The sequence below is a fragment of the Pseudophryne corroboree genome, chromosome 2, assembly GCF_028390025.1.
Source record: "Pseudophryne corroboree isolate aPseCor3 chromosome 2, aPseCor3.hap2, whole genome shotgun sequence".
Classification (NCBI taxonomy): Eukaryota; Metazoa; Chordata; class Amphibia; order Anura; family Myobatrachidae; genus Pseudophryne; species Pseudophryne corroboree.
Window position 1 is genome coordinate 256,284,139 of NC_086445.1, and position 23,236 is coordinate 256,307,374.

Here is a 23,236-nt window from a genome sequence, read left to right on the forward strand (position 1 = left end):
TTTGAGACCCAAGTGCATGATTTTGCATTTTTTGGCATTAAACTGTAATTGCCAGACTCTTGACCATTCCTCTAGTCTACCTAGATCCTCAATCATTTGTTTTACCCCACCTGGTGTGTCTACCCTGTTGCATACCTTTGTGTCATCTGCAAAAAGGCATACTTTCCCTTTAATGCCATTTGCAATGTCACCAATAAAGATATTAAAAAGCACTGGTCCAAGTACAGATCCCTGGGGTACTCCACTGGTAACATTTCCCTCCTGTGAATGCACTCCATTTACCACAACTCTGTTTTCTATCCTTCAACCAAGATCTTATCCATTCAATAATCCTAATATCCAATCCCAAACTTTCAAGTTTATTTAGCAGTCTGCGATGTGGAACTGTGTCAAAAGCCTTACTAAAGTCTAGATAAGCTATATCCATGGCTCCACCTTTATCCATCACTTTAGTCACACAATCAAAAAAGTCAATAAGATTTGTTTGACATGATCTCCCCCCAGTGAATCCATGCTGTTTGGGATCCAGTAAATTGCCGGATTTGAGATAATCTACAACTCTTTCTTTTAACAGTGTTTCCATCAATTTCCCTACTACTGATGTAAGACTCACTGGTCTGTAGTTGTTTGCCTCTTCCTTGCTTCCACTTTTGTGCAGTGGGACTACGTTTGCTCTTTTCCAGTCCCCTGGAATTACTCCTTTAGCTAATGACTGGTTGAATAATTCTGTCAATGGTGCTACCAGCACCTCTTTAAGTTCTTTTAGTATCCTTGGATGTATCCCATCTGGCCCCATAGATTTGTCCACTTTCAGCTTTGAGAGTTCTGTTAGGACCTTCTCCTCTGTAAATGTACTTGTTTCATTTTCCTGAATATCCCTGCAACTTAACTGTGGCCCCTTCCCCTCTCTTTCAGTAGTAAATACTGAGCAAAAATAATCATTAAGATGATCTGCTATTAAATTGTCTCCTTCAACAAGACTCCCAGTGTCCGTCTTTAGTTTTATAATTCCGCCTTTTGTTTTTCTCCTTTCGCTTATATACCTAAAAAAAAGTTTTGCCTCCTTTACCCACTGACTGGGCCATTTTCTCCTCAGCTTGTGCCTTTGCACATCTGATTACCTTCTTTGTCTCCTTCTGTCTAACAAGATATATCTTTTTGTCTTCATTATTTTGTGTCTGCTTATATTTCCTAAAAGCCATCTTTTTTGCTCAATTAAATAAGTTGAACCAGTCCCTGACTACTAAAAAGTCTGACCAACGCTCGCCTAAGTCCAAGAGGTCCTCTAAGCAAGCTCTCGTCTCTTCACAATCCACTGCTGTCACTGACACCTCGTCTGATGAAGACAGCACATACACTGACCCCACAGGTTCTGACTCGGATACGGCTGATGGGGAGGGTAGTTCACATGTGGATGTTCCTGATCTTTTGGAGGCTATTAAGTTAATTTTGCAGATTACGGATGATCCCGAGCCATCCGTTCCTCCTAAGAAACCAGATAGGTTCAAGCGTCAGAAGGTGATTAAATAAGTTTTACCTCACTCTGACCACCTAGTGGATATACGTCAGGAACCCTGGCAAAGCTCGGGTACGAAGTTTGTGCCTCAAAAGAAGATGCTGGCTCGCTATCCCCTTGCGCCAGAGCTGTCTAAGAATTGGTAAACGCCTCCTCCAGTAGACTCGCATGTGGCAAGGATGGTGGTTTCCTCAGCTCTACCTGTCACTACCGTCACGTCTCTAAAAGAGCCTATGGATAAACGTGTCGGGGGTTGTCTAAAAGCGATTTACACCCTCACGGGTGCTGCACAAAGGCCCACTATTGCAGCTACATGGGCGGCAGAGGCTATTGAAGCATGGGCCTTGGAGTTAGAGGCTGAAATCTCCTCTGACCATGCTAGAAAATGCTTGTCATATATTGTCACAGCTTCTCGCTATATTAAAGAGGCGGCTTCTGATGCCGGTATCCTAGCAGCCAAGGCCTCTACTACGTCAGTCCTGGCTCGCAGGATACTGTGGCTGAGATCCTGGTCTGTGGATCTGAACTCTAGAAAAACCCTGGAGGTACTCCCTTTCAAGGGGGATATTCTGTTTGGGGAGGACTTAAATAAGATAGTGGCTGACTTGGCTACTGCCAAAACTGCCTGTCTGCCTAATACAGCTCCTTCTGTGTCTAAGGCCAAAGGCACGTCCTTTCGCCCCTTTCATCCTTCAGGTAAAGCAAAAGGTCAGGCGTACCATAAGCAGGCCCGCACTTCCAAACCTGGTAAGCCGAAGCCCAAAAGAGCCTGGGCTGCCCGTCAGCCAGCAGCCAAGACCGATAAGCCTGCCGCATGACGGGGTGGGCCTCCCCCTGGGGGATCTCAGGGTGGGGGTCCGGCTTCTAGGGTATACCCAGGAATGGTTGAAGACCACTTCAGATGCCTGGGTACGGGAAGTCGTCACTCGAGGTTACGCCATAGCCTTCAAAAACCGACCCCCTCATCGATTTTGCCAGACAGACGTCCCGTCGGACCAGACAAAGGTAAACACTCTGCATTCGGTGGTACAGACCCTCCTGGATAAAGGAGTCGTAGTACAGGTGCCTCTTGCTCAGAGGGGCCGGGGGTACTATTCTCCGCTGTTTCTAGTCCCGAAACCGAATGGGTCCTCCCGGCCCATTCTCAACCTCAAGGCACTGGACAAATTTGTGAAGGTTTCCAAGTTCCGTATGGAAACCCTTCGCTCTATAGTTCTGGCCTTGGAACCTGGGGACTACATGGTCTCCCTGGACATACAGGATGCTTACCTGCATATTGCTATAGCAGTGTCACATCAACAATAAAAGTACATAGCGCGTGCGCATTGCGCCGCATACGCATGTGCAGAAGTGCCTTTTTTTGCCTCATCGCTGCACAGCGAACTAATGCAGCTAGCGATCAACTCAGAATGACCCCCTATGAGCGATTTCGCATAGTTTTTCCCCTCCCGTTCCGCCGACATAGTGCATACACACTACGCGATATCGCACGGTGATATCATGCCGGGCCGGCCCGAACATGCAGCATCTGACGATATTGTCAGATTGAGCTGCATGTACAGGGGACAGTAGGGGATCGTTAACGACCCCCTAGAGCGCGCATCGACCATCGCAGCAGCATACACACCAGGAGATATTGTAAACAATATCGCCCAGGAGAGTAAAAGTTAGCGATATTGTTTACAAAACCACCTAGTGTGCATCAACCATAAGACATCCCTCCAATTCCCAACCTCTTGCACAGGAATCGGTACTGTCCACCACCAGCAGAGCACAAGCATTCAACGTTGCTACAATGGCAAACATTAGAATTGGACCACAACATGCATATGTAGCAATCTTTCATAGTATCAGTGTGATGTACCTTACATACTGGGAGGGTGATCACACTCTTGCCCATTCTGCAGTGTGGTCACAGTGTGCTTTCCAGAATGCCACGTTGTGACTCCAACATCACTAATTGTGTCCCCCTTATAGAGATTCAAATTGTCGATGTTTGGGTACTATAGTATACATTAAGTAGACCTTAATGTGAGATAGTACAAAACATCTAACTGAATATATACAACTCTGTAGTAGTTATTGTTTTACATAAAACTATTCTTGGAATTTCTTCCGATAAATACCTTTATTTATAAGAAGACGCAGCTCTGGTATTCACAGCATAGCGTCTCACCTCTGCCTAACAGTGTAATCCCTGTCAGTTGGGGCCCCCATATGAAGTGCGGCTTTCACTGTTACATACATAAACACAGGCAGCTGAAACTGGCTGCAGGGCTGGAATATAGAAAGGTTACTTAATGAATAATGTTACTTTGTTTCAGGAGTGTAGAAGATGTTAGATTCACACTTGCAGCATTACAGCTTACATTGTGGCTCGCTGTGTCTTATCCCACCCATTATTTTCTTCTTATAGGTGCTATCATTTTCAGTTTCCTTATCAAGTTTCCTTATCAAGATTTTTTTTTTTTTTTAATAGAGTATTTTTATTCAACAAGGATGAAATCATTACAGACATTTCAGTGTATATTGGGATCTTCAATTGTTATTATACAATATGATCATGCACATATCCTTCTCAACCAATAAATGTATATGCGTGGTGTAGCTGGTAGTCGCAGGTCCGTATAGTGTCAACCCGCATATACCAGGTTCTCCGAAGTCTGCAATCAATTTCAAACACATACTAACATTTCTTGATTTCTCCCCGAGATACTGCAATAAACCCCCCCAACTATGAGGCCTAATAAAGCCTACAAAACACCTGTGAACAAACAACAACAACAACAAAAAAAAAGGGAAAACAACCAAAAGGATAGCATAAACCCTGAACATAACAAACCAAAACAACTCCATCAAGCCCAGATTCATACAGTTGTGCGAGGTGAGGTGCCCTATCGCTATAGTGTAGAATACGGGAGAAGAGCCCGGCGCGTTCCCACGGGTAGCCAGGTAGTCGTAAAAGGCATACGGCATGTTAAATTACAAAATATTCTAAATTCTAAGGGCAGGGGAAGAATATGTAGAATTAATCCAAGAGGACCATATCTTCTCATGTTTAGAAAGGGCATTAGTTTTCATATAAATGTACCGATCCTTCAATACTGTGTCATTGACCAGGGCCTTAAATGCAGACATCGTAGGGGAGTGTGGGGCCATCCATGTCCGCGCAATGCACACCTTGGCGAGGGCGCAGATACTGCGAGCATACAAGACCTCCCATTTAGACCCAGAGTCAGGTCCTCCTACTCCCAGAATGCAAAATCCTGGAGTCAACATTCCCTTATCAAGATTTTAATGAATACTCTTAATAACAATTGTAAAGCGCAACGGAATTTGTTGCGCTAAGTATGAAACTGTTAATAAATAATAGTGCCTGGGACTGCTAAAACTTTCACTGTAGTTTGTCAGATATCTGTAACTCCTAAGGGGGAATTCCGTTGGGTGCAAGGTTAGAAAAACCTTGGGCCCATCAATTTTGGTTTAGTCGGATACTCGTGGGGTCCAATAAAAAAAAGTAGTTGCTGGATTTTCAGCACAGAAAACCCCACGGCAAGAGTTACCCACCCAGAAAAAGGGTACTCACTGGTTCCCGTGGTCTCCGCAGCTCCCCGTTGTCTCCCCTCCATCTTTGCACTAGGTTGGGCGCAGCTGGGATACCCTGGGGCTGCTGGCAGATGTGGTTCTCCCAGTCGCTGATTATGCTAAAGGTTCCACTTAACCAAAGTGGAGGAAGCTAAATTAGAGTATTTCCTGCCACAGGTGTCCATTTCAAAACTATGTAGTATTTTATCTCTAATTCTGTGTATATGTGGAGTGAGAGATGGGGTAATGTGGTTGAAGGAAACACATGCAATGCGTAGAAGAATAGATAAGCATCCTAATCAAATGAGGTGACCCCTGTTTTAATTGCTGTCTTCACAGGGAAGATTTGGCCATCAACATCTGCTTTCTATAGTATACTGTAGGATGTTACTGTTTGGGGCTGGGTATGGGTTCTTTATCCAAACTGAGCCATTTACACTTTTGTCTTACCCCAAACACCCATCATTTGCTGGTAACAACCTACAATTCGCCACCTTCTCATAGTACATTCTCTCAAGTTTCATGATTATCTATTCTATAGACCCTGTATTTCTCTTTATCCACATCTGCATTTATTCTATTAGGGCAGAGTTTACCAAACCCCACTGTTACAGTCAGGGGCGCATCTAGAGAGGAGGAGGCCCGTGTGTAGGTTCCATCTGGGCCCCCTCCTCTCTAGCCGGCAGAGCTGTAGCTCTGGACACTAGGGTCACTATAGGACCATAGCGCTGTCCCAGACCACATGCGCAGGTCTCCAGGAAAGTGGCACGCATGCACAAATCACCATAAAAATGGGTGCTGCACTATTTCCCCAGTGATTCTGCAGTGCCGCGGGTAAGTATTGAAAATAATGGGGGTGGACCGAACACAGCACTCATTATAAATTTGCCAGTGATTACGGTGCAGGTTTTAAGAATATCCTCATCATCACCTGTGCTACTATGTGGTGTTCCACAAGGTTCTATACTATCCCTAATGCTTATTGCATTATACAAGCTACCACTGGGTGAAACAATCAGACATCATGGCCTGGACTACCACTGCTGTGCAGATGATACACAACTGTGCCTGTTCTTTGTTCTGGGTACTGAGGGCCTTATTCAAGTTTGTTAACAAAAAAAGCACACTAATGGGCAAAACCATGCTGCAGGTGGGGCAGATGTAACGTGCAGAGAGAGTTAGATTTGGGTGGGGTGTGTTCAAACTGAAATCTAAATTGCAGTGTAGAAATTAAGCAGCCAGCATTTACCCTGAACAGAAACAATACAACCCATCCAAATCTAACTCTCTGCACATTATACCTTCCCGCTAATATGCAGGCAGGGTGCCAAGGTTGAGTCACGGGATTGCTGCATGCCCTGAAGGTGAAAAGGGGGCGTGGTTGGCTAGGGGAGAGGGTCATGGCCCTGTTGGCATCACTTTTGGAGGCGTGCCCGCTGCTTATGGAGGTGCTGGACTTCCCTCAAGCTTTCCCGTCAATGTGAATAGATGCCATGCAAGTGGCATCTGTTCACCGGTAGCGATTGCTACACTGCAACTTTTCCCACCCATGGACTGCTGGCACCGGGCAGACTGCTTCAGCAGGGCGTCACGATTAGGGCACATTTCGCCACTTTAAAATCGGGCAGGGCGCGGCACCCTGCTAAAACAGCTGAGCGTGAGCACTAAATGAAGTCACCTGTGCTCAAGCATGAATATCCTTAAAACCTGGACTGTAATGGCGGAGTTTGGGGAACTATGTATTAGGGAATGAGCATATCTAAATAAACCTCCCCATATTGCTGGAAAGGCACACCTTTCTCTACATTGGCTTCAACTAACGTATATCATGAATAGGTATGCAAAGTTAATGAACTGACTCACATTGAATGCATTATACTGATTCTGTGGTAAAAACTCAACGCTTTCTGTATACTTGCCAAACGATGTCTTCCTTTTTACATAGAAGAGCTTTTTTTGCAAGAAAGCCTTTACATTGTTTGATCATTGTTCAATCTTTGTGAATACAAACCGTGTTCATTAGACTCCAGAGACGTCCTTTCCCAGGCCTTCTCCTGCATTGTAAACTGCTAAACTAGCTCTATTCTTGCCTCTCACCCACCTCGTTGTAAGCTTTGTGTCTTTACTATCCTCCCCTTTATTTCCTCACCTTCCCACTTTTCACAATAGGTTGAGCTGCATTGCCTTCCCAGGAGAACTGAAACCAACTGCTTTTGTTGATATTAAACCAACACTTCCTTTTTTAAATTCATTCTGAAAAGTGTGTTATTCAACATGTAATTAAATGCACTTAGAAAAAAGGGGTTTTAAATCTTTATAGGCCTCTTTTCTAAATAGGTGGTTCTTTACCCCAGAATCCTTTTTTCTGCTCCATTTTCAGCATCTGATGGAGATGGGCCACCACAAAGGAGGACCCGATTTGCAGATCAGGGGCAGCTGTTGTATTGGATCCTATGTAAAGCCTGTTTTGTTTTTACAATATACCTAATGATGCTGAAATCAGTAAATCATATTTATTGTGGGTTCTATAATCTATAGATACCAGAAGCAGATACATTTTGAATGTTCCAAGGGCTCCCCTTTTACTTTCAGTGGGCACAGAAAAAATCATTGTCCATTATAGGCATTTAAAGTGGTTCTGTTTCTGGAAAGTACACTTGGAGGTGCAGTTACTGTTAAGGGGGGTACTCACGGAGCGATATTCTAAGCAATCTGACTAGATTGCTAAGAATATCAGCATGATCGCTCTGTGTGTAGCCCCCTCGGCGATAGCGATGCGCGGCCCCGCACATCGCTATCGCTGCTGCTAGATTGGCCTGCATGCAGGCCAATCTAGCGGGTCGCTCACTTCACCCGCTGGGTGAAATGAGCGCCCCCCCCCGTCTCCCCCCGCACGCTCAGCACAAATCGCGCTGTGCTGAGCGGCAGGAGAGATGTGTGCTGAGCGGTTCGCTCAGCACACATCTCTCCTGCATCGGCCCGTGGGTACTGGGCTTTAGCTTAATATTATTTTGTATGCAAATGTATGAATTTATTGTTTCAACTACTATGTAATGTATGCTGTAAAGCAATATGTACATTGTGTGGTTCCACATGAACTGGAACATATTTATTTATATAGTGCCAGGCCAGCATATTTTGTAGTACATTACCATCGATACAAATATAGTAACAAAAATAGGCTGGAGAAAGAGGTTATACAGCCCCACTGGCAATCTTACAATCTAAAGGACAGTTGGTGCTGGATGTAATGGCGTGCAAGACGGCCGGAGTTCCGAGCTTCCGGCCGAACTCGTATGTTTTGCCTTGTAAATGTTTGCTACTTTAACTCAGCGTCACCAGTGCTACTATGTGGTGTTCCACAAGGTTCTATACTATCCCCAATGATATTTGCATTATACAAGCTACCACTGGGTGAAACAATCAGACATCATGCCCTGGTCTACCACTGCTGTGCAGATGATACACAACTGTGCCTGTTCTTTGTTCTGGGTACTGAGGGGCAGATGTATTAACCTGGAGAAGGCATAAGGAAGTGATAAACCAGTGATATGTGCAAGGTGATAAAGGCAGCAGCCAATCAGATCCTAACTGTTAATTTACATATTGGAGCTGATTGGCTGGTGCCTTTATTACCTTGCACATATCACTGGTTTATCACTTCCTTATGCCTTCTCCAGGTTAATACATCTGCCCCTGAGGGCTTTATTCAGGTTTGTTAACAAACCAAAAGAACACACTAATGGGCAAAACCATGCTGCACTGCAGAGATTTAGATTTGGGTGTGGTGTGTGCAAACTGAAATCTAAATTGCAGTGTAAAAAATAAAGCAGCCAGTATTTACCCTGCACAGAAACAAAATAACCCACCCAAATCTAACTCTCTGCACATGCTATATCTTCCCGCTAAGATGCGGGCAAGGCACCAAGGTTCAGGCTCGGGATTGCTGCATGCACTGAAGGCGAAAAGGGGGTGTGGTCGGCTAGGGAGAGGGGTTCGGTCCTGTTGGTGTCACTTTTGGAGGCGTGCCCAGTACTTATGGAGTTGCTGAACTCCCCCCAAGCTCTCCCGTCAATGTGAATAGATGCCATGCAAGCGCCATCTATTCACCGATAGCGGTTGCTACACCGCAACTTTTCCCACCCATGGGACGCTGGTACCGGGCAGACTGCTTTAGCAGGGCGTCGAGATTAGGGCACATTTTTCCACTTTAAAATCGGGCAGGGTGCGGCACCCTGCTACTCGACAAGTTTTTTTAAAGCAGCAAACATTTACAAGGCAAAACCAAGTTGTTTTGCCTTGTAAATGTTTGCTACTTTAAAAAAACATACTAGTTCGGATGAAATCTCGGAGCTTCGGCCGTCTCGCACTCCATTACATCCGGCCCTTGGTGTTTGATACATGAGGTTAAGTGCGAAATAGTACGTAGTGGTCCACTGAGATTGAAAAGGTTCAAAATTATTATGTATCAAGTGTTCCTCACACCTCCTACATTGTAAGCTCACTGGGGCAAAGCCATATTTCAGCGCTCTATAAATATAAGATAATAAAGATCATTTAGTAGTGCAATGACTTTACATCTGTGTATTGTGCCAAAATAAGCATACAGCCACTACTGTCATTCCAGTTTCTCCAAGATTTTAGTTAAAAAGTGAAGCTACTCCACAGAATAAGCAACATTTAGAACATTCCATGGGGGTCATTCCGAGTTGTTCGCTCGCAAGCTGCTTTTAGCAGCTTTGCACACGCTAAGCCGCCGCCTACTGGGAGTGAATCTTAGCTTATCAAAATTGCGAACGAAAGATTAGCAAAATAGCGAATAGACACTTCTTAGCAGTTTCTGAGTAGCTCCACACTTACTCGGCATCTGCGATCAGTTCAGTGTTTGTAGTTCCTGGTTTGACGTCACAAACACACCCAGCGTTCGCCCAGACACTCCTCCGTTTCTCCAGCCACTCCCGCGTTTTTCCCAGAAACGGTAACGTTTTTTCGCACACACCCATAAAACGGCCTGTTTTCGCCCAGAAACACCCACTTCCTGTCAATCACATTACGGTCACCAGAACGAAGAAAAAACCTTGTAATGCCGTGAGTAAAATACCTAACTGCATAACAATTTACTTGGCGCAGTCGCACTGCGGGCATTGCGCATGCTCATTAGCGACTAATCGCTCCGTTGCGAGAAAAAAATAACGAGCGAACAACTCGGAATGACCCCCCATGCCCTGTGCTTCAAGGTTAAACTGTGAAAGACTTACATAGATTGCTTTCTGTTTATCAATTTACATTCGGCTACCTTCAGGGACATTTGTTTGTTGGAACCCAAGGTGACCTCCTCTCCCTGTTCTCCCCTCACATTGTCAGTCATCATGCTACAATGTGTGCGCTATATAAATAACTACTACTAATAATAATAATAATAATAATAATAATAATAATACAGTGATGGCCCCAGACTCGTGTGATGTTGCACCCTTGCAGTGTGGCTAGTGAACTAAGCATTGGGTAGATATGCAAAGGCATTGTAAGTAGCAAGGATTCCAATGTTTATGGGCGCTTAAAACACTGAATGAGTAACATAATGCCACTCATTCAGCTGCACACTGGCTGCTGACATGGAGTAGCGTCAGTCGGCAGTTACTTCACTGTGAAGTGTCTGGCTACTGCTGCACCCTGTGGGCCTAATTCAGACCTGATCGCTAGCAGGTGATTTTTGCACTGCTGCGATCAGATAGTCGCCGCCTACAGGGGGAGTGTATTTTAGCTGTGCAAGTGTGCGAACGCATGTGTAGCAGAGCTGTACAAACAGATTTTGTGCAGTCTCTGCGCAGCCCAGGACTTACTCATCCGCTGCGATCACATCAGCCTGACCGGGACTGGAATTGACATCAGGAAAACCCTCCCTGCAAACGCATGGACACGCCTGCGTTTATCCAGACACTCCCTGAAAACGGTCAGTTGACACCCACAAACGCCTTCTTCCTGTTAATCTCCTTGCGATCGCCTGTGAGAATGGATCCGTCGCATAAACCCATCAGTGAGCGGTGATCTGCTTTGTACCCGTGCGACACGCCTACACATTGCGGTGCATATGCATGCGCAGTTTGGACCTGATCGGCCACTGTACAAAAACGCACAGCAGCGATTAGGTCTGAATTACCCCCTGTGTGTGTGATAGGCTGAGAGTGTAGTGCTGGAGTATGACGTCACTGCCCAGCAACACATTCTCAGTCTGACAAGTGCAGAGCCTCTTTGTAAGTGTAAAAAGCAGGGAAGTGATAAGAGTGCCAGTGGACATTATGAGGGATCGGTGCATATGCAGCCCTAAGGAAGGTGCTGTCTAATAATCCCAGGTTCTCACTGTGCATCATGAGAGCAATGATATGGCCATAGCAGTGACCCTGTGGGTGCTTGAAAACCCTGCCACTAACCATGTCTATGCATGACATTATACAGTCATATGATGATGCGGGGGTTAATGGCTTGAAATTAAAAGTTAGCTAAATATGTTTTATAATCTGGTTTAGCAAACTAGAACGTGCAGGAAATAATTTTGAAAAATAAACAATACTATTATTAACTCAAATGATAAAAGCCATAAGGCATGGACTGATAATGCGTTCAACAAGGCTATGTCATGGAAAATGAAGTCACAGTGAATAGAACAATTGTACCATTTAGTTGTCTATTTATGGTGAAAATAAAATATTCAGAACAATTGTACCATGCAGCTTTCTATGTCTGGAGAAAATAAAATCCTAAAGTAGATTAAAGGATTCCCTAGAACATTACAACCTTGCCACCTTGGTTAGCATTACTGCCTCACACGTCAAGGCCGGGACTTCTGTTCCAGGACGCTATCACTGTGGAGTTTGCATGTTCTCCCTGTGTGTGCATATGTTTCCTGCAGGTGCTTTGGTTTTCTCCTACATCCTAAAGGCATATTGGTTGGCTATATAGCTTGTGAACTCCACCGGGGCAGGGACTGGTATGAATTAGTCAATATTCTCTGTATAGCACTTCTTTATATATAGTAGAGAGTTCCTGGAAACTTAATATTGTACACAAAAGGGGTGATTTAGTTAAGTGTAAGGTCCCATAGTCCCTGCTGGATTTTATAATCACTATCCTTTTATATGGCACCACAAGGGTTTTTTGGAACATACACAATGTAAACATGACAAGAAAAAGAGTGTAAAAGAAAGTACAAAACAATGCAGAGAAGGGGATACAAGCTATATAACCACTGCTGCACATGCAGTCATAATACCCACAAATGCAACGCTTGCTGAACCTAAAGGTTGGCATCGCTGTGGGCAGTGGGGAGGAGAAGATGGTATAAGTGAGGGAAGGAAAGGCACATACTTTTAGTAAGTGGGCCCTGTATGTGTTTGCAGTCCTAAGGGGAGCAGCAGACAGACAGGGGTGGCACAGAGGGGAGAGACAGCGTCTGAGGATGGTCCTAAAATATTGTTTACTTTTGTATGAAAGGAACACAGGAGTACATCGTGCTTAATTGAATCTCCCTCTAAATGTCTCTGGGTTTTGTTTGTGGGAGGAGTGGAACAACAGGGCGTAACTAGGGCTCTGTGAGTGGCAACATCACTGCCCCTCCCCCCCAACCCCCCCCCCCCCCATTCCTTGCATGTGGCTATAAGTGTGCCTAGAACAGCACACTGCAGCCAGAATCACTGCTGCATCACTGCTGGAGTGTCTGTGGTCAACAATCCAGACATGCAGTATGAAACGGCCCCCTGACAGTTCTGTGCCACCCATCCGGGTGGGAGAGCGGGACAGTGCCCAAAAAAGGGACTGTCCCACAAAATTCGGGAAAGTTGGGAGGCATGCAATTGTAATATGCTGCAGAGCACATTATAATTGTGTTGTGTTGGCACTATATAAATAATGTATATAATACACAGGTTCTCAAACTCGGTCCTCAGGACCCCACACAGTGCATGTTTTGCAGGTCTCCTCACAGAATCGCAAGTGAAATAATTACCTCCACCTGCGGACCTTTTAAAATGTGTCAGTGAGTAATTAATACACCTGTGCACTTGCTGGGTTATCTGCAAAACATGCACTGTGTGGGGTCCTGAGGACCGAGTTTGAGAACCTGTGATATAATATATTCTGTGTTGGCACTATATAAATAAATGTTAGTCTATCTATTTATTTTAAAATAATGTGACAAATAAAAATGTGTTTGTTTTTTTTTTTTTGCTAATACATCAATAAATCTATGAATATCATATAATTGAGGCTAGCTTGTGGAAAGAGACTCTACTATGCTTATATCCCTGGCTGCTGCTCTCTACAGACGTCTGATACACCGTGAAAACCAAAACTGCTGATGCGTTCCACTATGGAGCGCAGCAGTTTTATTCTTTTTAGGGGGACATGTACTAAGTGGTGATAAAAGTGAAGAAGTGAGCCATGGCAACCAATCAGCATTGACGTAACATTTAGAATTTGCATACCATAAACGTATACAGAGCAGCTGATTGGTTGCCATGGGCCACTTCTCCACTGGCTCACTTTTCCATTTGTATCACTGCTTAGTACATGTCCCCCTAAGTCTACAAATAGGGTGAGGACTCTGAGCAGGTGTGAATCTGTGGCATAGTGATGCGTGTGCACCTAGTGGCGCCGGAAGGACAGAGTGGTGGGTACTCTCTACCCGGGCTTTGAGGGGCCCGGATCCCGCTGACCCCCACCACCACCACCTTCCCTATTGCAGAGAGCCACACTTCCAGCAGGGAGTGAGAGAGAACTGACTGCTGCTGCAGCAGCCTGTCTCCCCATCCCAGCACACACTGCTCAATGCTGTAGTGGCAGTTAGTACTCTCCCTGAGTGGAGGTACGATCACAAACGCACACACCACCGGATCGGAAATACCAGCGCCCCTCCTGTGCGGCCACACGCAATATATCATTTTTTATCTTTTGTATTTTTTTTTTAATGATAGCCTCATCTCCCCCATTGGCCACACCTCCCTTTACTAAGGCCCAGCAGAGCTATCTGCGCCCCTGTGCACACCGATTTATCTTCTTAAGGTACTTTTTCTGGCTAAGACCCAGACTAGCCAGTGCATTCCATGGATGTTGAACACACTCTAATTCTAGCACTTTGGAGGCCAGAAATGGAACCAAGATTTTTATTTTTTTTATTTTTTTACATTATGATGCTAGAAAGGTTACAGAATTGTGGATAGTGATCACGGGCATACTATACTGTTAAATCAGGGTTATTGGTAAGTTCTACTTGCATTTGTTTTATTGTGTGATTCAGTTATTAATTTATGGACTTGTTTTCTTAATGACCTCATCATGGGGGTATATGCGGCTGTACTGTTTTTGAAAGAAATCATTCCACTAGCTGCTATACATTGGAATGGTCTAGAAAAGGGCCCTGTTGGAAATGAAATGTCAACCTGCGATATGCTGTCAGTGACCTATTAGGGGGCATATTTACTTATTATCGGGTTTAAGACCCGTTTAGAATTTTTTTATTGCCGCTGTTAGCAGCAGTAAGAAAGTAACATTCGCCTGAATGTACTAAAAAAATGGTAGAACTGCGGCAGATATGGAGATATCTGCTATGCTCCCTTCTTCATACATTTGGGGAATCCTAAATATTTGCTATCTATATATAGATATATAAATAAATACATATATAAAATACGCACATACATACATACATACATACATACATACCTACCTACATATTAGCTGGCTAATTATGAGTGCTAGCATTAACCAGTATCACATTGTTTTTCTTGTTTGGGTACAAAGTACTGTACATGCTTTTGCTTTGCTATATAACAGACACAAAAGGCTGGCACGAGTATGTGGCAGCTGTAGCAATTCCTAGGCCTCTGTGCAGCTAGCACCCTCTGTGTTTGGTACTGGGATCACTTCCTGTTTCTATTTTCTTTGTGCTGCCACTAGAGGGAGCAGAGTGCACCAGGATGATGCAAGATTGAGACTGAACAATAGCTGATACTGTTTAGCTGCTAGTGTAATACAGGCAGCCTACGCCCTAAGTGGAGCCCTGTAACATGCATAGATCAAATTTATTTGTTTAATTTTTATGATGCCAAGCTATAAATGTGCAAAAAATAAATAAGGGTTTTTATACTTAGGCTCAGTAAATCAGGGCTTTTAGGCATGTGAACATAAATTTACTTCTGTAAAACTACTCTTGGCCGGCGCACATGCGTAGTCAGTGGGCCGTGCACGCACAGGAACCAGCCAGAGGAGTGCAGTCACTTCTTTTTGAGCACAATGTAGGGATGGTCTCCCTTGGCCGCGCGAGTGCTCTTTGTTACATCCAGTCGGTATGATCGCATACTGTAATGCAATTTTGTGCACTAATATCGCACCCAGATTGCAGTGCAAATGCAATTAATATTGATAAATAGGCCCCAGAGTCTTCTAAAGGATTTGAGTGCTATATTGGAAAAAGTAGAAGTTTACTGCCTTTTTTCCCCCCAAAAAATGTTCACCTACTTTTAACACTGCCGTTTCCATGATTTATTAAACAGGCCAAACAGCTCCTATTATACTTTAATCAAATTCTGATAATTTCTCCTATTTCTAGACAATTAATATGCACCAGTAACCATTTATTTGCAAAGAGATATCCTTTGGCAATCCAACATGAGGTATACTGTTGTTCCAAACAGGGAGGACTCAAATCACGGGCTGACAGGGCCGCTGCCCAGAGCGCTATAGCCTGGAAGGGTGCAGCCTTGTGCTTCCAGCCGACTGCACATCTGGCTCAGACGCAGCCCGGGATTCCCCTGGATTCTACGGAAATAAGCACAAAGGAGCTTTGCCGGTGATGTCACTGTTAGTGCGTGTCTGACTACCCTCTCTGCTGCTCCCAGTCTGTCCCCAGGGGTGTGGTTCCCTGGAAAATGCATGCCCCTTTACATGCAGGTCCTCAGCAGCACAAGGGAAGAGAGCGGCAAAGCAGGAGTTAAAGCAGGGACCCTGGTCCGATCTCATGGTCTGGATGCAGGCTGCTGATTGGAGGACAAGCCTGGGGACTTGAGCCTTGTGGGAAGAAGAAGGATGAGCGGTGTGTGGAGGTGCTGGGATGCACGCTGAACACGGAGCAGAGCGGGAGCTGATGACAAGTGCCAGCCACGGGACGCTGGGTGGTGAGAGCAGTGCTGCACAAGTGGAAGCACCGTGGTGCTGCCGGAGAGACAAGTGCCGGGTGAGATGCCGCAGCCAGAGATCAGACATCGCCAGGCCTGAGGAGAGGTGCAGATGCTGTGGCCATCTTGTGACTGAGAGGAACTATTAAGTACTGGCCTAGCAACTGAAACCTCCACTTAAAAGGGTCTGAGTTAGTACGTGTGTGACTAAGTAACTACAGCCCTGGGCAAGCTTGATACCCAGTTTGAGGAAACACTATCACCAACTGTGCAGTAAAAGGGTGTGGACGGCATAGCGCCACATGCCCTAAGTTAAACACCGCAATGCTGCATTCCACAAGCCTAACCCTGAATAGAGGTTATCAAGGCAACCCTTTTCCTCTCTTACATTGAGCCTGTGAGAATATTTAAGACTGAGTTGAGTTGCAAGAGCAATACAGACATTCAGTCTAAAAGACTGAGTGGCAAGGTTAAGTACAGCCCTGTAAACAGGAAAGAGGCAGAGTTTGCTTCATTAAAAAGACCGTCACTGTTAAAAGACACTATCATCCCTTCGCTAGCTACAGTACATCCTTTTTGCATGGAATTGTGAACATTTGTCTCCGTTAGCATCCAGGATTTCCCCTTTCATTTGTGTGCCAATTCCCTATTGACATATTGTGGCACTACAGAAATTCTATCAGAGCTCCAATGTTTAATGTCGGTGAAGATTGTCATACCTTTGCTAGGGAAAGCTAAAAAGTTAGTATTACTATTACTGATTGTGTTTTTCATTACTCTCCTCATCATTATAGACTGTGATTCCAATGATCTCATGTCAATATTTGTGATTCATGTCAATATTTGTGATTCTAATTAACATGTTCATCTGTGATTCCCATGATATTCTGCCATTCTTTTGTGATTCCATTTGTCATTTGCATATTGAATGCTCCTTTGTGATGTGAACTGTAGCCAATTGTCTTTTTGTTCATCTTTTATGCCCAAATTCTTCTTTTTGTGATTATTCAAATTTAATTCCAATTACTTCACCTTCAATCCAGAGTTCATTGCAGCTTGTAATTGCTGACTCACTCGTGTTTTGTATCAATCTCTCTGAACACAGTATTACAGGACAAGGTACAGGTTGAAACATTTTACATAGCCACCCAACACCTGTGGTACCTTTCTCAACCACTTAGACATACCCGCCAACCCTGGGGTGTTACAGGGGCAGTGAGTTTTTAGAGGCTATGCGGGGTGTGTGGGGGCAGTGAGTGTGTGAGGCTATAGGGGCCAGCGAGAGTGTGAGTCTATGAGGCAGCGAGCATGTGAGACATGGGGGGCATCAACTGTGTGAGGCTATGGGGCATTGAGTGTGTGAGGCTATGGGGGCAATGAGTGTTATATGCTATGAAGGGTGATGTGTGTGTGAGGCTATGGAGGGAGGTGTGTGTGAGGCTATGAGAGTGGCATTTGTGAGGCTATGGAGCAGGTAGGGGATGGGAGCGCCAAAGGCAATTCTCGCCTTGGGTTCCACACTGTCTAGAACTGGCCTTGGTATATGGATCGACTGGCAATCATTGAACACTGGGAAAATACAACTGTTAGAGTAATAACATTAAATAAGTAGCACTAGTAAGCTGCAGTGTCCTACTAGGGTTAGCATGGTCTCCATGTGAATTTTGCTTCAAAGTGGTTGTTTTAATCAAATATTATTTTGGTATTACAGAAACGTATCAGGAGGATTCTTCACTGTTGATCATTTGTGTAGGTGTGGTAGGGACATCACCATTACTCTTCTGGAAAAAAAAAAAAAAAAACATTTTGAAGGAACAGCTTATATATCCACTGGGGGATTTTCCCTTTGGCTTGTGTTTTCTCCATGACTCCGGAGATACTTAAGGGACTTATCAACACCTGTGGGAGGCTTAGGTGAGCCGCGAGTATTCCGTAAGCATAGTTACACTTTCTGTTACAATCTAAACTGAGCAACTTTACAACTGACATTGCTGTTTACTTATCCTCATTATTTATGATCAACATGTGAGCAAGTTATTTTATTTAGTATTTATTGTCTAGAGGACCAAATGGTTAATTTCTCTGACGTCCTAGTGGATGCTGGGAACTCCGTAAGGACCATGGGGAATAGCGGCTCCGCAGGAGACTGGGCACAAAAAGTAAAAGCTTTAGACTAGCTGGTGTGCACTGGCTCCTCCCCCTATGACCCTCCTCCAAGCCTCAGTTAGATTTTTGTGCCCGAACGAGAAGGGTGCAAGCTAGGTGGCTCTCCTGAGCTGCTTAGAAGTAAAAGTTTAAAAGGGTAAAACAGAGAGGGGGGCACTATTGGCAGCTAATATATAAATACAGCAGCTATAACAGGGAGTAACACTTATATAAGGTTATCCCTGTATATATATAGCGCTCTGGTGTGTGCTGGCAAACTCTCCCTCTGTCTCCCCAAAGGGCTAGTGGGGTCCTGTCCTCTATCAGAGCATTCCCTGTGTGTGTGCTGGGTGTCGGTACGATTGTGTCGACATGTATGAGGAGGAAAATGATGTGGAAGCAGAGCAATTGCCTGTGTTAGTGATGTCACCCCCTAGGGAGTCGACACCTGACTGGATGGTAGTAATTAAAGAATTACGTGACAATGTCAGCACTTTGCAAAAAACTGTTGACGACATGAGACAGCCGACAAATCAATTAGTGCCTGTTCAGGCGTCTCAGACACCGTCAGGGGCGCTAAAACGCCCGTTACCTCAGATGGTCGACACAGACCCTGACACGGATACTGAATCCAGTGTCGACGGTGACGAGACAAACGTAATGTCCAGTAGGGCCACACGTTACATAATCACGGCAATGAAGGAGGCATTGAACATTTCTGACACTACAAGTACCACAAAAAAGGGTATTATGTGGGGTGTGAAAAAACTACCAGTGGTTTTTCCTGAGTCAGATGAATTAAATGAGGTGTGTGATAAAGCGTGGGTTTCCCCCGATAAAAAACTGCTGATTTCTAATAAATTATTGGCACTATACCCTTTCCCGCCAGAGGTTAGGGCACGTTGGGAAACACCCCCTAGGGTAGATAAGGCGCTCACACGCTTATCAAAACAAGTGGCGTTACCGTCTCCTGATACGGCCGCTCTCAAGGAACCAGCTGATAGAAGGCTGGAAAATATCTTAAAAGGTATATACACACATACCGGTGTTATACTGCGACCAGCGATCGCCTCAGCCTGGATGTGCAGCGCTGGAGTGGCTTGGTCGGATTCCCTGACTGAAAATATTGATACCCTGGATAGGGACAGTATATTATTAACTACAGAGCATTTAAAGGATGCATTACTATATATGCGAGATGCACAGAGGGATATTTGCACCCTGGCATCTAGAGTAAGTGCGATGTCCATTTCTGCCAGAAGAACGTTATGGACGCGACAGTGGTCAGGTGATGCGGATTCCAAACGACATATGGAAGTATTGCCGTATAAAGGGGAGGAGTTATTTGGGGTCGGTCTATCGGACCTGGTGGCCACAGCAACGGCTGGAAAATCCACCTTTTTACCCCAGGTCACCTCTCAGCAGAAGAAGACACCGTCTTTTCAAACCCAGTCCTTTCGTCCCTATAAGGGCAAGAGGGAAAAAGGCCGCTCGTTCCTGCCCCGGGGCAGAGGAAGGGGAAAAATACTGCACCATGCAGCCTCTTCCCAGGAGCAGAAGCCCTCCCCCGCTTCTGCCAAGTCCTCAGCATGACGCTGGGGCTCTGCAAGCAGACTCGGGCACGGTGGGGGGCCGTCTCAAGAATTTCAGCGCGCAGTGGGCTCACTCGCAAGTGGACCCCTGGATCCTGCAGGTAGTATCACAGGGGTACAAATTGGAATTCGAGACGTCTCCCCCTCGCTGGTTCCTGAAGTCTGCTCTACCAACGTCTCCCTCCGACAGGGAGGCAGTATTGGAAGCTATTCACAAGCTGTATTCCCAGCAGGTGATAATCAAGGTACCCCTCCTACAACAGGGAAAGGGGTATTATTCCACGCTGTTTGTGGTACCGAAGCCGGCGGGCTCGGTGAGACCAATTTTAAATCTAAAATCTTTGAACACTTACATAAAAAGGTTCAAATTCAAGATGGAGTCACTCAGAGCAGTGATAGCGAACCTGGAAGAAGGGGACTATATGGTATCTCTAGACATCAAGGATGCTTATCTCCATGTCCCAATCTACCCTTCTCACCAAGGGTACCTCAGGTTTGTGATACAAAACTGTCATTATCAGTTTCAGACGCTGCCGTTTGGATTGTCCACGGCACCACGGGTCTTTACCAAGGTAATGGCCGAAATGATGATTCTTCTTCGAAGAAAAGGCGTATTAATTATCCCTTACTTGGACGATCTCCTGATAAGGGCAAGGTCCAGGGAACAGTTAGAGGTCGGAGTAGCACTATCTCAGGTAGTGCTACGTCAGCACGGGTGGATTCTAAATATCCCAAAATCACAGCTGATTCCAACAACACGTCTACTGTTCCTAGGGATGATTCTGGACACAGTCCAGAAAAAGGTGTTTCTCCCGGAGGAGAAGGCCAGGGAGTTATCCGAGCTAGTCAGGAACCTCCTAAAACCAGGACAAGTGTCAGTGCATCAGTGCACGAGAGTCCTGGGAAAAATGGTGGCTTCTTACGAAGCGATTCCATTCGGAAGATTCCATGCAAGAACTTTTTAGTGGGATCTGCTGGACATTGGATGCTGGTAACCACGGATGCCAGCCTGAGAGGCTGGGGAGCAGTCACACAGGGAAGAAATTTCCAGGGCTTGTGGTCAAGCATGGAAACGTCTCTTCACATAAATATCCTAGAGCTAAGGGCCATTTACAATGCCCTAAGTCAAGCAAGGCCTCTGCTTCAGGGTCAACCGGTATTGATCCAGTCGGACAACATCACGGCTGGCTGTCGCCCACGTAAACAGACAGGGCGGCACAAGAAGCAGGAAGGCAATGGCAGAAGGTGCAAGGATTCTCCGCTGGGCGGAAAATCATGTGATAGCACTGTCAGCAGTGTTCATTCCGGGAGTGGACAACTGGGAAGCAGACTTCCTCAGCAGACACGACCTCCACCCGGGGGAGTGGGGACTTCATCCAGAAGTCTTCCAAGTGATTGTAAACCGTTGGGAAAAACCAAAGGTGGACATGATGGCGTCCCGTCTCAACAAGAAACTGGACAGATATTGCGCCAGGTCAAGGGACCCTCAGGCAATAGCGGTGGACGCTCTGGTAACTCCGTGGGTGTTCCAGTCGGTATATGTGTTCCCTCCTCTTCCTCTCATACCAAAAGTACTGAGAATCATAAGAAGGAGAGGAGTAAGAACGATACTCGTGGCTCCGGATTGGCCAAGAAGAACTTGGTACCCGGAGCTGCAAGAGATGCTCACGGAGGACCCGTGGCCTCTACCTCTAAGGAAGGACCTGCTCCAGCAGGGACCTTGTCTGTTCCAAGACTTACCGCGGCTGCGTTTGACGGCATGGCGGTTGAACGCCGGATCCTGAAGGAAAAAGGCATTCCAGATGAAGTCATCCCTACCCTGATCAAGGCCAGGAAGGATGTAACTGCAAAACATTATCATCGCATTTGGCGAAAATATGTTACGTGGTGTGAGGCCAAGAAGGCCCCTACGGAGGAATTTCAACTGGGTCGTTTCCTACATTTCCTGCAAGCAGGATTGTCTATGGGCCTAAAATTAGGATCCATTAAGGTTCAAATTTCAGCCCTGTCGATCTTCTTCCAGAAAGAACTGGCTTCAGTGCCTGAAGTTCAGACGTTTGTCAAAGGGGTACTGCATATACAGCCTCCTTTTGTGCCTCCAGTGGCACCTTGGGATCTCAATGTAGTTTTAGGGTTCCTAAAATCACATTGGTTTGAACCACTTGCCACAGTGGATTTGAAATATCTCACATGGAAAGTGGTAATGCTGTTGGCCCTGGCTTCAGCCAGGCGCGTATCAGAATTGGCGGCTTTATCCTATAAAAGCCCTTACCTGATATTTCATTCGGATAGGGCGGAATTGAGGACTCGTCCTCAATTTCTCCCTAAGGTGGTTTCAGTGTTTCACATGAATCAACCTATTGTGGTACCTGTGGCTAATAGGGACTTGGAGGACTCCAAGTTGCTGGACGTAGTCAGGGCCCTGAAAATATATGTTTCCAGGACGGCTGGAGTCAGAAAATCTGACTCGCTGTTTATACTGTATGCACCCAACAAGCTGGGTGCTCCTGCTTCTAAGCAGACGATTGCTCGTTGGATTTGTAGTACAATTCAACTTGCACATTCTGTGGCAGGCCTGCCACAGCCAAAATCTGTAAAAGCCCATTCCACAAGGAAGGTGGGCTCATCTTGGGCGGCTGCCCGAGGGGTCTCGGCTTTACAACTTTGCCGAGCAGCTACTTGGTCAGGGGCAAACACGTTTGCTAAATTCTACAAATTTGATACCCTGGCTGAGGAGGACCTGGAGTTCTCTCATTCGGTGCTGCAGTCATCCGCACTCTCCCGCCCGTTTGGGAGCTTTGGTATAATCCCCATGGTCCTTACGGAGTTCCCAGCATCCACTAGGACGTCAGAGAAAATAAGAATTTACTTACCGATAATTCTATTTCTCATAGTCCGTAGTGGATGCTGGGCGCCCATCCCAAGTGTGGATTGTCTGCAATACTTGTATATAGTTATTGTTACAAACAAATCGGGTTGTTTATTGTTGGAAGCCATCTTTTCAGAGGCTCCTACGGTTATCATACTGTTAACTGGGTTCAGATCACGAGTTGTACGGTGTGATTGGTGTGGCTGGTATGAGTCTTACCCGGGATTCAAGATCCTTCCTTATTATGTACGCTCGTCCGGGCACAGTATCTTAACTGAGGCTTGGAGGAGGGTCATAGGGGGAGGAGCCAGTGCACACCAGCTAGTCTAAAGCTTTTACTTTTTGTGCCCAGTCTCCTGCG